The 14390-nt window shown below is 37.5% G+C and overlaps 1 long non-coding RNA gene across 1 annotated transcript in view; it reads left to right on the top strand.

Annotated features, from left to right (window-relative positions):
- The window catches only part of LOC106503808, a 152120-nt gene extending 150287 nt beyond the window's left edge, over nucleotides 1-1833 (top strand). The window contains exon 3 of the long non-coding RNA XR_001917659.1: nucleotides 1776-1833. This is a non-coding gene — a long non-coding RNA (uncharacterized LOC106503808). The remainder of the gene's footprint in view (nucleotides 1-1775) is intronic.
- Nucleotides 1834-14390: the final 12557 nt, after the last annotated feature.

Below are 14390 nucleotides of genomic sequence, written 5' to 3'. Positions count from 1 at the left end.
CCCAGGGTGCCAGCTTTGGGTGCCCTGCTTCATGCATCGAACTTGCATTTTTCATCTATTTTACATATGGTAATGTATATATTTCAATGCTCTTCTTTCAAGGAACAGATCCCCACTCATACTGGCTTGATCAAAATATGGGCCAAAGAACTAAACAGGCATTTCTGCAAAAAAGACCTGCAAATGGCTAACAAACACATGAAAAAATGCTCAAAATCACTCATTATCAGAGAAATGCAAATCAAAACCACAATGAGTTACCATCTCACGCCAGTCAGAATGGCTGCTATCAAAAAATCCACAAACAATAAATGCTGGAGAGGGCACTGTTGGTGGGAATGCAAACTAGTACAGCCACTATGGAGAACAGTGTGGAGATTCTTTAAAAAACTGGAAATAGAACTGCCATATGACCCAGCAGTCCCACCGCTGGGCATACACACCAAGGAAACCAGATTTGAAAGAGACACGTGTCCCCCGATGTTCATAGCAGCACTGTTAACAATAGCCAGGACATGGAAGCAACTGAAATGTCCATCGGCAGATGAATGGATAAGAAAGCTATGGTACATATACACAATGGAATATTACTCAGCTATTGAAAAGAATTCATTTGAGTCAGTTCTAATGAGGTGGATAAAGCTGGAGCCTATTTTACAGAGTGAAATAAGTCAGAAAAAATAACACCAAAATAGTATATTAACGCATATATATGGAATTTAGAAAGATGGTAATGATGACCCTATATGTGAGACAGCAAAAGAGACACAGAGACAAAGAACAGACTTTTGGACTCTGTGGGAGAAGGTGAGGGTGGGATGATTTGAGAGAATAGCATTGAAACATGTATATTACTATATGTGAAATAGATCAGCAGTCTAAGTTTAATGCATGAAACTGGGCGCTCAAAGCTGGTGTACTGGGACAACCCAGAGGGATGAGATGGGGAGGGAGGTGAGTGGGGAATTTGGGATGGAGGACACATGTACACCTCCATCATAATCAATGATAATATGACTTATTCATGTCAATGTATGGCCAAAACCACCACAATATTGTAAAGTAATTAGCCTCCAATTAAAATAAATTAATTTTTTTTTTTAAAAAGGAAGCATGATAAAAACATCAAGTCAAGGATCTTGATTACCTTAGAGAGCTCAAGGGCAGAAAGTAAAGTTAATACTTAGTAGGAACTGGAATTAGGAGCTCAGGTAGAAAATATATCCATCTGTTTCTCTACAGGCATATGATCCTTTGTTTCTACTTCCTTAATGTATTGATATTTTATTATTTACACTCTCTACATTTTTTTCTTTTTTACTTCTCTAGGGATATGCCAGACATTACTTCTTCATACTGCCCATGATTGCCTGTCCTTATTTCAAGCGACCAGCAGGGGAAAAAAAAAAAAAAAGAACTATTCTGAATTCTAACTCTAACTCTGCAGGAAAAAGAATCTTATTGCCCCAATTTGGGTCAAACACCAATTACTTCAAGGCAACATAGCACCAATGAAGCATTTGGGGATGGACATTAGTTTATGGAAATTAGAGGCTAGGAAGATATCTCACAATGTGTCTATCATATTTTCTTTTATACTTAAATGCTATTTCTGTAGTTTTATTTTGAAAAATGTTTTCATTATAACTTTCCCTTAAACACAAGTGCAGATAATGAAGTGACACTGTTCCCACAATCAAAATACCTAAATGTGCTATGCTTCACATTAAATGTAACTAAGAAATTGTAACTTTATGGTTTATTTTGCTTTGCAGCCAATAACTGCAACTAATTCACCCATTGAACGTATATTTCCCCTTCAAGATGTGCTCCTTCCAAATGAAACAGTACCTAATAGATTTGAATATTTTTCTCTAGAAAGGCTCTGCACTCAAAGGTAAGTTTCACTGATAATCAAGTTTATATACATGTAATCTTAACTTGGAGTAGAATATAGAAATAGTAATTTTTCTACCATATTTTAGCATAATATTCAGTTTTCAAAATAATGGTGCACTGACTGGATAAGGACAAGAGAATAGCACATTGCAAGGAAGTATCATATTCAGGTAAGTACTTTCAGGTACAGTGGAAAACAATTAATATGAAGGTAAATGCAAGTGAATGTAAAATCTACCTACACTGATTGTCTTCTGATTTGTTCACAAGAAGCATAATGATGTCACATGCTTTCTAAAACCTGATAGGAATAAGTACTTTATAATATTCTCCTACAAAAGATTTTCAACAGAGAAATAATATATTTGCCAACATTTGATGAATATTTTTTAAGTATTCATATTTGTCTTTTCTTTAAGTAATGAAGGAGCAGTTGTCATGCCATATGATGAAGGAAGCACATCTAAAAAAGAAGTTTCTGATACAAAAGTTTCTGACAACTCAACAAGTTATTTTGACTATAAAAATCTCCAAGACCTAACGATAATTGAAAGTGATGCCCCTCTGCTGACTTCTGTCTCTGAAAGCTGTCTGATTGATTCTGACTCTGACAGAGGCATTGGTATGGACTGTGACTTAGAACAGCACTCAAAAGACTCTGACTCAGTAACATGGGGAATGGACTCAGATTCAGAAAATTGTCCCATGGACGCAGACTCTCAGAAATACCTGCTGGAAGCAGAAAAATTCCACATAGCATCAAACCTAGAGCAACACCTAATTGGAGTTGAACAATGCCAGCTGGAATTTGGCTCTCTGAAATGCCGTATGGACCCAGATTCAGAAAAAAGCTTGGCAGACTCTGATTCTGAAAAATATGTGATGGCTTCTGACAATGAAAGTCCCAGGATAGACTCAGACTCAAAAAAATACCCCATGGCTTCTGCATCTGTGAAACACTTGCTAAAGGCAGAAAAATGCCAAATGGCCTCAGATTCTATAAAACGCTTCATGGAGTCTGAAAAAAGATTAATGGAGACTGAACAATACAGGCTAATCTCTGAGTCTGAGAGATATGTGGTGGACTCATACATTGAAACGGATGCAATAGACTCAGGCTCTGCATCTGGGATATATCTGATGGAGGAAGGAAAACACCAGGAGATTAGATCTGAGAGACATATAATGGACTCTGACTTTGAACCATGTAGGATGGACACAGACTCAAAAACATATGAGCTAGCCTCAGCCTCTGTGAAATGCCTCATGAATGCTAACACATTCCAATTGAGCACTGAAACTGAGAGACACTATGCAGACTCTTGGTCTGTAAGACACACAATGGACTTGGATTCTGAAAGCCTGGACATGAGCTCTGATTCAGTGAATCCCATAATGAAGGCTGAAAATTGCCAAAGAGCCTCTGAATTGGAAAGATTCTGGATGGGCCTCAGGTATGAATATGAAAGATACCCTACTGGCTCTGAAAGACAACAGCTGAACTTTGACTGTAGTAGATGCTGGGACAGCTCTAGAAAATACCAACACAGATCTTCAAGACTTCAGGGTAGTTCTGGAAGATGTCAAGATGACCTTCAAAAGCACTTGGATAAGTTTGAAAAACATCAAATAGACTCTGATTCTGAAAAGCATAGAACAGATTTTGAAAATGAAAGCTATCAAAATGAATTTGAAAGTGAAAGACATATAGACATGATGGAGATGGAACAGTCTCTACTGCACTCTGAACATGAGAGACTTCAAATGCATGAAGAAAGGGAGAAATACCTCATAAAGTCTGATGGTGAAAAAGAGCACAAGATTGTACCTGACAATAAAAGACACGACCTTGACTCAGAAGATGAAGCACAACGGCTTGGTGCTCGCAAAAAAGCTAACCGTCCTCAGGGTAAGCTTAAATGTGTCTGGCTTTTGAAACCAGCTTGTTTTCAAGTTTAATTAATAACATGATGACACTTAAAAAATGGCGGTTGCTTTAACAGATTTGGGCCTGAGATTATTTTATCATAAATTCAGAGAAAAGGCATCTTAATCCTAGATTTTCAATTCACTTTGGAAAATTAGGCAAATCATCTGTCTTTAGTTATCAGTTTTATCATGATATATTAAAAGAAGGAAAATTAAAGAATTATTAATAAAATGGTTATTCTAGTATAGGAAATAGCATGTTGAATTTAGTTACCATGAATCTAGAATGAATAAATAAAGATTATTCATAAACTTTTAAAATTATTATTGTGTAAAAGAAAGCCTAACTATATAAATATTCAATGTATCATGCTTCTCTCAAAGTTATTATTAAAGTTTCATAAATTTTAATAGTTGGCATTTACCTTGTTAGTCATATTTACTTTATCACAATCATTATAATTCTCCATTTTCTAAGCCATTTTATTAAGGTATGCTTATTATGATAAAGAAACTGTTATCATCTCATAGATATTTTTCATCATATTAGTCATTTTCTATTGAGTGTGAAAGCATGTGAAGTGAAAACAAAGAATTTGTTCCCAAATATTTTTTGAGGGTATTTAAGTACTTTTATTTGAGAGAAAATATCATTGTGCTCAAATTACAAATCCAATATTAGTTGCAGAAGAAATTCTTTACTTTCTTTTACTGATTTTTGCAGCATTTGCTTTATCAGTACACTTCTTCAGCCATAATTGAGGGGTTTCCTACTGTATATTATTATAGGGCTTCCCAGGTGGCTCAAGAGGTAAAGAATCTGCCTCCAATACAGGAAACACAGGAGACTTGAGTTGGATCCCTGGGTCAAGAAGATCCTGTGGAGGAGGGTATGGCAACCCACTTCACTATTCTTGCCTGAGGAATGCCATGGACAGAGAAGCCTGGCAGGCTACAGTCCATAGAGTCACAAAGAGTTGGACACGCCTGAAGTGACTGAGCATGCACACACACATTATCATTATATTTCCTCAGAAAAAAAGGAAGGAAAACCAAGAGTTTATTCCACTTTAAAGGACTGTTCTAAGAAAATAAATTGGTGATAATTTTATACTGATGTCCATGGTTTGGATATAAAATTAATTTGATGCTTACACTGAAATGCTAGGAAAACAGAAAGCAGTATATGATGATTGACATTAGCTCCTAGCTCCTGTATGCCAGTCCAACATTCTCAAGAGAAGATAAATAAGTTAAAGTTTCTCCTTCATGATGGAGAGAGATTCTGTTAGGAAGTGAATGATACCTGATCTTTGAGGACTTTTTCAACTCAGAGTTTGTTTACTTCTCTGCAGTATAGCAATTCATTTTTAAAAATTTTTATCTTTTGTGACAATAAAAAATGACTAAAAATATTGCTTGTCATCAAAATTCCCAATAGTATAATTTTAATTTTATGTGATTGAATTTTTAGACCTCATTTATTGTGTTTTAATGGAATTTTATTTTTTTTAATTTATTTTTAATTGGAGGAAAATTGCTTTATAATGTTGTGATGGTTTCTGCTATATAACAACACAAATAAGCCAAATTACATTTATATCACCTTCCTCTTCAACCTCCATCCTCTCCCTCATCCCACCCTTCTAGATCACCACAGAGTGCATAGCTGGGCTCCCTGTGTTAAACAGCAAATTCTCATCAGATATCTATTTTACACATGGTAGTGTATATATGTCTATGCTACTTTCTCTATCCATACTAGTCTTTCCTTCCCCACTGTATCCACAGGTTTATTCTCTACATATGTGTCTCCATTCCTTCTCTGCAAATAAGTTCATCAATGTCATTATTCTAGATTCCTTATATATGCATTAATAGACCATATTTGTTTTTTCTCTTCTGACTTACTTCACTCTGTATGACAAGCTCTAGGTTCATCCACTTCACTAGAACTGACTCAAATATGTTCTTTTTTTTATGGCTGAGTAATATTGCATTGAATATACATACCACAGACTCTTTATCCATTCATAGATCGATGAACATATGAGTTGCTTTCATGTCCTAGCTATGTAAATAGTGCTGCTATGAACATTGGGGTACATGGGCCTTTTTCAACTATGATTTTTTCAGCATATATGCCCTTTTCATCATATTCATCGAGTTCTCAAGGCAACAATACTGAAGTGGTTTGCCATTCTTCTCCAGTAGACATCCAATTTTTCAGGCCCTGACTATCAGGAACATGCCTTTCAGCTGCTCCACTGCTTCACATACCCAGTGCACTGGTTGTTCCACTGCTGGTCTTTGGCATCAGGTCCCATTGTGTGTTTGTGCTAAGTCGCTTCTGTTGTGGCTGACTCTGTACAACTCTTTGAGCTTTAGCCTACCACTCTCTTCTTTCCATGGGATTCTCCAGACAAGAATACTGGAGTGGATTGCCATGCCCTCCTCCAGGGGATCTTCCCGATCCATGGATCAAACCCATGTCTCACACCTCCTTCATTGGCAGGCAGGTTCTTTACCACTAGCACCACCTGGAAAGCCCATCCAGTCCCATCATTTCATGGCAAATAAATGGGGGAAAAGTAGAAAGAGTAACAGATTTTATTTTCTTGGAATTCAAATTCCCTGTGGAGAGTGACTGCCGCCACAAAAATAAAAGATGCTTGTTCCTCGGAAAAGGTATGACAAACTTAGACAGTATATTAAAAAGCAGAGAAATCACCTTGCCAAAAAAAAAAAAAAAAAGATCTGTATAGTCAAAGCTATGTTTTTTTCCAGTAGTCACGTATGAATATGAGAGTTGCACCATAAAGAAGGCTGAGGGCTGAAGAATTAATGCTTTCAAACTGTTGTGCTGGAGAAGACTCTTAAGACTCCCCTGGACAGCAAGAAAATCAAACCTGTCAGTCCTAAAGGAAACCAACCCTGAATATTCATTGAAAGGACTGACGCTGAGGCTGAAGGTCCAGTACTTTGCCTACCTGATGCAAAGGGCTGATTCATTGGAAAAGACCGTGATGCTGGCAACAGGAGAAGGTGGGGTCAGAGGATAAGATGGTTGGATGACATCACTGACTCAATGGACATAAGATTGAGTAAACACAGGGAGATAGTGAAGGACAGAGGAGCTTGGCATGCTGCAGTTCATGGGTTCACAAAGAGTTGGACATGACTTAGTGACTGAACAACAACAGGCTATATGCTCAGTCGTGGGATTGGTGGGTCATATGGTAGTTTTAATCCTAGCTTTTTAGGGAATCTCCATACTGTTCTCCATAGTAGCTGTATCAATTTATATTCCCACCAACAGTGCAAGAGTGTTCCCTTTTCTCCACATCCTCTCCAGTATTTATTGTCTGTAGATTTTGTTTGATGATGGCCTTCTGACTAGTGTGACATAATCTCATTGCACTTTTGATTTGCATTTCTCTAATAATTAGAGGTGTTGAGCATCTTTTCATGTGTTTATTGGTCTGTATGTCTTTTTTGGGGAAATGTCTGTTTAGGTCTTTACTAATTTTTTGATTGGGCTATTTTTTTTTCTTGATATTGAGCTGTATGAGCTGCATATATATTTTTGAGAATAATCCTTTGTCAGTTTAATTGTTTGCAATTATCTTTTCCCATACTGAGGCTTGTCTTTTAATCTTGTTTATTGCTTCCTTTTCTGTGAAAAAGCTTTTACATCTCATTTGTTTATTTTTGTTTTTATTTCCATTACTTTAGGATGTAAGTCAAAGAGGATCTTGCTTTGATTTATGTCGGAATGTACTGCCTGTGACTTTCTCTAAGAGCTTTATAGTTTCTGGCCTTACATTTAAGTCTTTAATCTATTTTGAGTTTATTTTTGTGTATGGTGTTAGGAAGTGTTCTAGTTTCATTCTTTTATGTGTAGCTGTCTAGTTTTCCCAGCAACACTTATTGGAAAGGAGGTCTTTTATCCATTGTATATTCTCAGCTCTTTAGTCAAAGATAAGGTGCCCACTAGTGTGGGCTTATCTCTGGGCTTTCTATCTCATTCCATTGGTCTATACTTCTGGTTGTTTTTTTTTGTTTGTTTGTTTGTTTGTTTTTTTGCCAGTACCATACTGTCTTGATGACTTAGCACTGTAGTATAGTCTAAATCAAGAAAGTTGATTCCTCCAGCCCTATTTATCTTTCTCAAGGTTGCTTTGGCTATCCATGGTCTTTTGTGTTTCCATACAAATTGTGATTTTTTTTTGTTATAGTTTTGTTAAAAATACCATTTGTAGTTTGATAGGGATTCCATTGAATCTGTAGATTGCTTTGTATAGTATAGTCATTTTCACCATATTGATTCTTCCAATCCAAGAACATAGTATATTTCTCCGTTTGTGTCATATTTAATTTCTTCCATCAGTGTCTTATAGTTGTCAGCATACAGGTCTTTTGTCCCTTCAGGTAGATTTATTCCTAGTATTTTAATTTTTGTCACAATGGTGAATGGGATTGTTTGTTTAATTTTTCTTTCTGATTTTTCATTGTTATTGTCTAGGAATGCAAGGGAATTCTGTGTATTAATTTTATATCCTGCCACTTTACTACATTCATTGATTAGCTCTAGTGATTTTATGGTGCAATCTTTAAGGTTTTATTCTCTAGTATCATATCATCTGCAAACAGGGCTTCCCAGATGCCTCAGTGGTAGAGAATTCACATGCCAGTGTAGGAAATGTAGGAGACATGGGTTCGATCCTTGAGTCAGGAAGATCTCCCATAGTAGGAAATTGCAACCCACTCTAGTATTACTGCCTGGAAAATTCCATGGACAGAGAAGCCTGGCAGGCTATCATCCGTGAGATTGCAGAGTGTGAGAGGACTGAGCAACTGAGCATACACTCATGCATCTGCAAACTTAGAGTTTTACTTCTTCTTTTCCAATATGGATTCATTTTATTTCTTTTTCTTCTCTGATTGCTGTGGCTAGGACTTCCAAAATTACATTTAATAATAGTGATGAGAGTGGGTACCCTTGTCTTGTTGCTGATATTAGGGAAAATAATTTCAGTTTTTCACTGTTGAGAATGATGTTTTCTGTGGGTTTATCATATATGGCCTTTATTATGTTGAGGTTGGTTCCTTCTTGGAGAAGGCAATGGCAACCCACTCCAGTACTTTTACCTGGAAAATCCCATGGACTGAGGAGCCTGGTAAGCTACAGTCCATGGGGTCGCTAAAAGTCGAACATGACTGAGCAACTTCACTTTCACTTTTCACTTTCATGCATTGGAGAAGGAAATGGCAGCCCACTACCATGTATGATGCTGTTACCATTTATTTTGTTTTGGGTTTGTTTTCATGGGTCTTTTCTTTCTCTTGTGTTTCCTGTCTAGAGAAGTTCCTTTAGCATTTGTTGTAAGGCTAGATTTTTGGTGCTGAATTCTCTTAACTTTTGCATATCTGTTAAAACTTTTGATTTTTCCATCAACTGTGAATGGGATCCTTGCTGTATAGAGTAATCTTGGTGTATTTTTTTTTTAAGTATATCCTGCCACTCCCTTCTGGCCTACAGAATTTCTGTTGAAAGGTCAGCTGTTAGTCTTATCGGGATCCCCTTACATGTTATTTGTTGCTTTTCCCTTGCTACTTTTAATATTTGTTCTTTGTGTTTAATCTTTATTAGTTTGATTAATATGCACCTTGGCATGTTTCTCTTTGGGTTTATTCTCTATAGGAGTCTTTTGCCCCTAAACATTTTTTAAAAAGCTTCCCTCTGAAATTATAAAAAGGAATTCCATGTCTAAATAAACTCAAGTGAAGTTTTAACAACACTATGATTTAAATAGTATATACTTAATGTAAGTTCAGTATTTCTAATTTTATTTTTTAAATTAATGTTTATTGAAGTATATTTGATTTAAAATGTTATTTCAGTTTCTACTGTACAGTGAAGTGAATCAGTGATACATACACATATAGCCACTCTTTTTTATATTCTGTTCCCATGTAGGTCATTGTAAAGAATTTAGTAGAGTGCTCTGTGCAATACAGTAGATTCTTCCAGTTCCAGTTCAGTCCCTCAGTTGTGTCTGACTCTTTGAGACCCCATGAATTGCAGCACGCCAGGCCTCTCTGTCCATCACCAACACCCGGAGTCCACCCAAACCTATGTCCATTGTGTCAGTGATGCCATCCAACCATCTCAGTCTCTGTCGTGCCCTTTTCCTCCTGCCCACAATCTTTCCCAGCATCAGGGTCTTTTCCAATAAGTCAGCTCTCTGCTTTAGGTGGCCAAAGTATTGGAGTTTCAGCTTCAACATCAGTCCCTCCAATGAACACCCAGGACTGATCTCCTTTAGGATGGACTGGCTGGTTCTCCTTGCAGTCCAAGGGACTCTCAAGAGTCTTCTCCAACACCACAGTTCAAAAGCATCAATTTTTCTGTGCTCAGCTTTCTTTATAGTCCAACTCTCACATCCATACATGACTACCAGAAAAACCATAACTTTGACTAGATGAACCTTTGTTGGCAAAGTAACATCTCTGCTTTTTAATATGCTGTCTAGGTTGGTTATAACTTTCCTTCCAAAAAGAAATTGAGTCAAAATGTTAGTTGCTCAGTCGTGTCTGATTCTTTGTGATCCCATGGACTATGGCCCAACAGGCTCCTCTGTCCATGGATTTCTCCAGGCAAGAATACTGGATTGAGTAGCCATTCCCTTCTCCAGGATATCTTACTGACCCAGGGATCAAATCTGGCTCTCCTGCATTTGCAGGCAGTTTCTTTACCATCTGAGCCACCTGGGAAGCCACCAGAGGATCTTAGTATTTATCTGTTTCATATATTATACATACTTGTCACTCACAGTCTCCCATTTATCTGTGCACTGTTTTCCCCCTTGGTAACCATAAGTTTGTTAACTACATCTGTGACTTTATTTCTGTTTTGTAAACAGGTTAATTTTTACACTTATTTTAGATTCTAGATGTAAACCATGACATACAATATTTGTCTTCCTCTTTCTGACTTCATTCAGTTCAGTTCAGTTCAGTTCAGTTCAGTTCAGTCACTCAGTTGTGTCTGACTCTTTGAGACCCCATGAATCACAGCACGCCAGGCCTCCCAGTCCATCACCATCTCCTGGAGTTCACTCACACTCGTGTTCATCAAGTCCGTGATGCCATCCAGCCACCTTATCCTCTGTCGTCCCCTTCTCCTCCTGCCCCCAATCCCTCCCAGCATCAGAGTCTTTTCCACTGAGTCAACTCTTCGCATCAGGTGGCCAAAGTACTGGAGTTTCAGCTTTAGCATCATTCCTTCCAAAGAAATCCCAGGGCTGATCTCCTTCAGAATGGACTGGTTGGATCTCCTTGTAGTCCAAGGGACTCTCAAGAGTCTGCTCCAACACCACAGTTCAAAAGCATCAATTTTTCAGCACTCAGCTTTCTTCACAGTCCAACTCTCACATCCATAAATGACCACAGGAAAAACCATAGCCTTGACTAAATGGACCTTAGCAAAGTATTGTCTCTGCTTTTGCATATACTATCTAGGTTGGTCATAACTTTTCTTCCAAGGAGTAAGCGTCTTTTAATTTCATGGCTGCAGTCACCATCTGCAGTGATGTTGGAGCCCCCAAAAATAAAGTCTGACACTGTTTCCACTGTTTCCCCATCTATCTCCCATGAAGTGATAGGACCGGATGCCATGATCTTCGTTTCCTGAATGTTGAGCTTTAAGCCAACGTTTTCGCTTTCCTCTTTCACTTTCATCAAGAGGCTTTTTAGTTCCTCTTCACTTTCTGCTATAAGGGTGGTATCATCTGCATATCTGAGGTTATTGATATTTCTCCCGGCAATCTTGATTCCAGTTTGTGTTTCTTCCAGCCCAGCGTTTCTCATGATGTACTCTGCATATTAGTTAAATAAGCAGGATGACAATATAGAGCCTTGACATACTCCTTTTCCTATTTGGAACCAGTCTGTTGTTCCATGTCCAGTTCTAACTGTTGCTTCCTGACCTGCATACAGATTTCTCAAGAGGCAGGTTGGGTGGTCTGGTATTCCCATCTCTCTCAGAATTGTCCACAGTTTATTGTGATCCACACAGTCAAAGGCTTTGGCATAGTCAATAAAGCAGAAATAGATGTGTTTCTGGAACTCTCTGGCTTTTTCCATGATCCAGCGGATGTTGGCAATTTGATCTCTGGTTCCTCTGCTTTATCTAAAACCAGCTTGAACATCAGGGAGTTCATGGTTCACGTATTGCTGAAGCCAGGCTTGGAGAATTTTGAGCATTACTTTACTAGCCTGTGAGGTGAGTGCAATTGTGTGGTAGTTTGAGCATTCTTTGGCATTGCCTTTCTTTGGGATTGGAATGAAAACTGACTTTTTCCAGTCCTGTGGCCACTGCTGAGTTTTCCAAATTTGCTGGCATATTGAGTGCAGCCAGTATGACAGTTTCTAGGCTCATCCATGTCACCACAATTGACAGTATTTCATTTTTTTAATATGAATATGTTTATTTTAATTAGTGGCTAATTAATTTGCAATACTGAACTTGTTTTGCTATACATTGACAGGAATCTGCTACAGATGTACATGTGTTCCCCATCCTGAACCCCCCCTCCCAACTCCCTCTCCGTACCATCCCTCTGGGTCATCCCCGTGCACCAGCCCCAAGCATCCTGTATCCTGAACCAAACCTGGACTGGCGATTCATTTCTTATATGATATTATACATGTTTCATTGCCATTCTCCCAAAACATCCCACCCTCTCCCTCTCCCATAGAGTCAAAAAGACTGTTCTATACATGTGTGTCTCTTTTGCTGTCTCAAACACAGGGTTATCATTACCATTTTTCTAAATTCCATATATATGTGTTAGTATACTGTATTTGTGTTTTTCTTTCTGGCTTACTTCACTCTGTATAATAGGCTCCAGTTTCATCCACCTCCTTAGAACTGAATCAAATGTATTCTTTTCAATGGCTGAGTAATACTCCATTGTATATATGTACCACACCTTTCTTATCCATTCATCTGTTGATGGAAATCTAGGTTGCTTGCATGTCTTAGCTATTATAAACAGTGCTGTGATGAACATTGGAGTACACATATCTCTTTCAATTCTGGTTTCCTTGGTGTGTATGCCCTGCACTGGGATTGCTGGGTTGTATGACAGTTCTAGTTCCAATTTTTTAAGGAATCTCCACACTGTTCTCCATAATGGCTGTACTAGTTTGAATTCCCACCAACAGTGTAAGAGGGTTTCCTTTTCTCCGCACCCTCTCCAGCATTTATTGCTTGTAGACTTTTGGATCACAGCCATTCTGACTGACATGAAAATGGTACCTCAATCTGGTTTTGATTTGCATTTCTCTGATAATGAGTGATGTTGAGCATCTTTTCATGTGTTTGTTAGCCATCTGTATGTCTTCTTTGGAGAAATATCTCTTTGGTTCCTTGGCCCATTTTTTGATTGTGTCATTTAATTTTCTGAAATTGAGCTGCATGAGTTGCTTGTATATTTTTGAGATTAATTCTTTGTCAGTTGCTTCATTTACTATTATTTTCTCCAATTCTGAAGGCTGTGTTTTCACCTTGCTTACAGTTTCGTTTGTTGTGCAGAAGCTTTTAATTTAAATTAGGTCCCATTTGTTTATTTTTTCTTTTATTTCCAATATTCTGGGAGGTGGGTCATAGAGACTTCTGCTGTGATTTATGTCAGAGAGGGTTCTCCTCTAGGAGTTTTAATAGTTTCTGGTCTTACATTTAAATCTTTAATCTACTTTGAGCTTATTTTTGTGTATGGGGTTAGAAAGCATTCTAGTTTCATTCTTTTACAAGTGGTTGACCAGTTTTCCCAGCACCACTTGTTAAAGAGATTGTCTTTTCTCCATTGTATATTCTTGCCTCCTTTGTCAAAGATAAGGTGTCCATAGGTGCTTGGATTCATCTCTGGGTTTTCTATTTTGTTCCATTAATCTATATTTCTATCTTTGTGCCAGTACAATACTGTCTTGATGACTGTGGCTTTGTAGTAGAGCCTGAAGTTAGACAGCTTGATGCCTCCAGTTCCATTCTTCTTTCTCAAGATTGCTTTGGCTAGTCAAGGTTTTTTGTATTTTCATACAAATTGTGAAATTATTAGTTATAGCTCTGTGAAAAATATGGTTGGTAGCTTAATAGGAATTGCACTGAATCTATAGATTGCTTGTAGTTTACTCATTTTCACTATATTGATTCTTCCGGTCCATGAACATGATATATTTCTCCAGCTATTAGTGTCCTCTTTGAATTCTTTCACCAGTGTTCTATAGTTCTCTAGAGATAGGTATTTAGTTTCTTTAGGTGGATATATTCCTAAGTATTTTATTCTTTTTGTTGCAATGGTGAATGGAATTGTTTCCTTAATTTCTCTTTCTATTTTCTCATTATTAGTGTATCGGAATGCAAGGGATTTCTGTATATTGATTTTATATCCTGCAACTTTATTATATTCATTGATTAGGTCTAGTAATTTTATGGTGGAGTCTTTAGGGTTTTCTAAGTAGAGGATCATGTCATCTGCAAACAGTGAGAATTTTAC

This window comes from Capra hircus, unplaced genomic scaffold, assembly GCF_001704415.2.
Source record: "Capra hircus breed San Clemente unplaced genomic scaffold, ASM170441v1, whole genome shotgun sequence".
NCBI classification, from domain to species: domain Eukaryota; kingdom Metazoa; phylum Chordata; class Mammalia; order Artiodactyla; family Bovidae; genus Capra; species Capra hircus.
The sequence above is the reverse complement of the archived record's forward strand: the minus strand, read 5'-3'. Positions and strand labels throughout refer to the sequence as shown.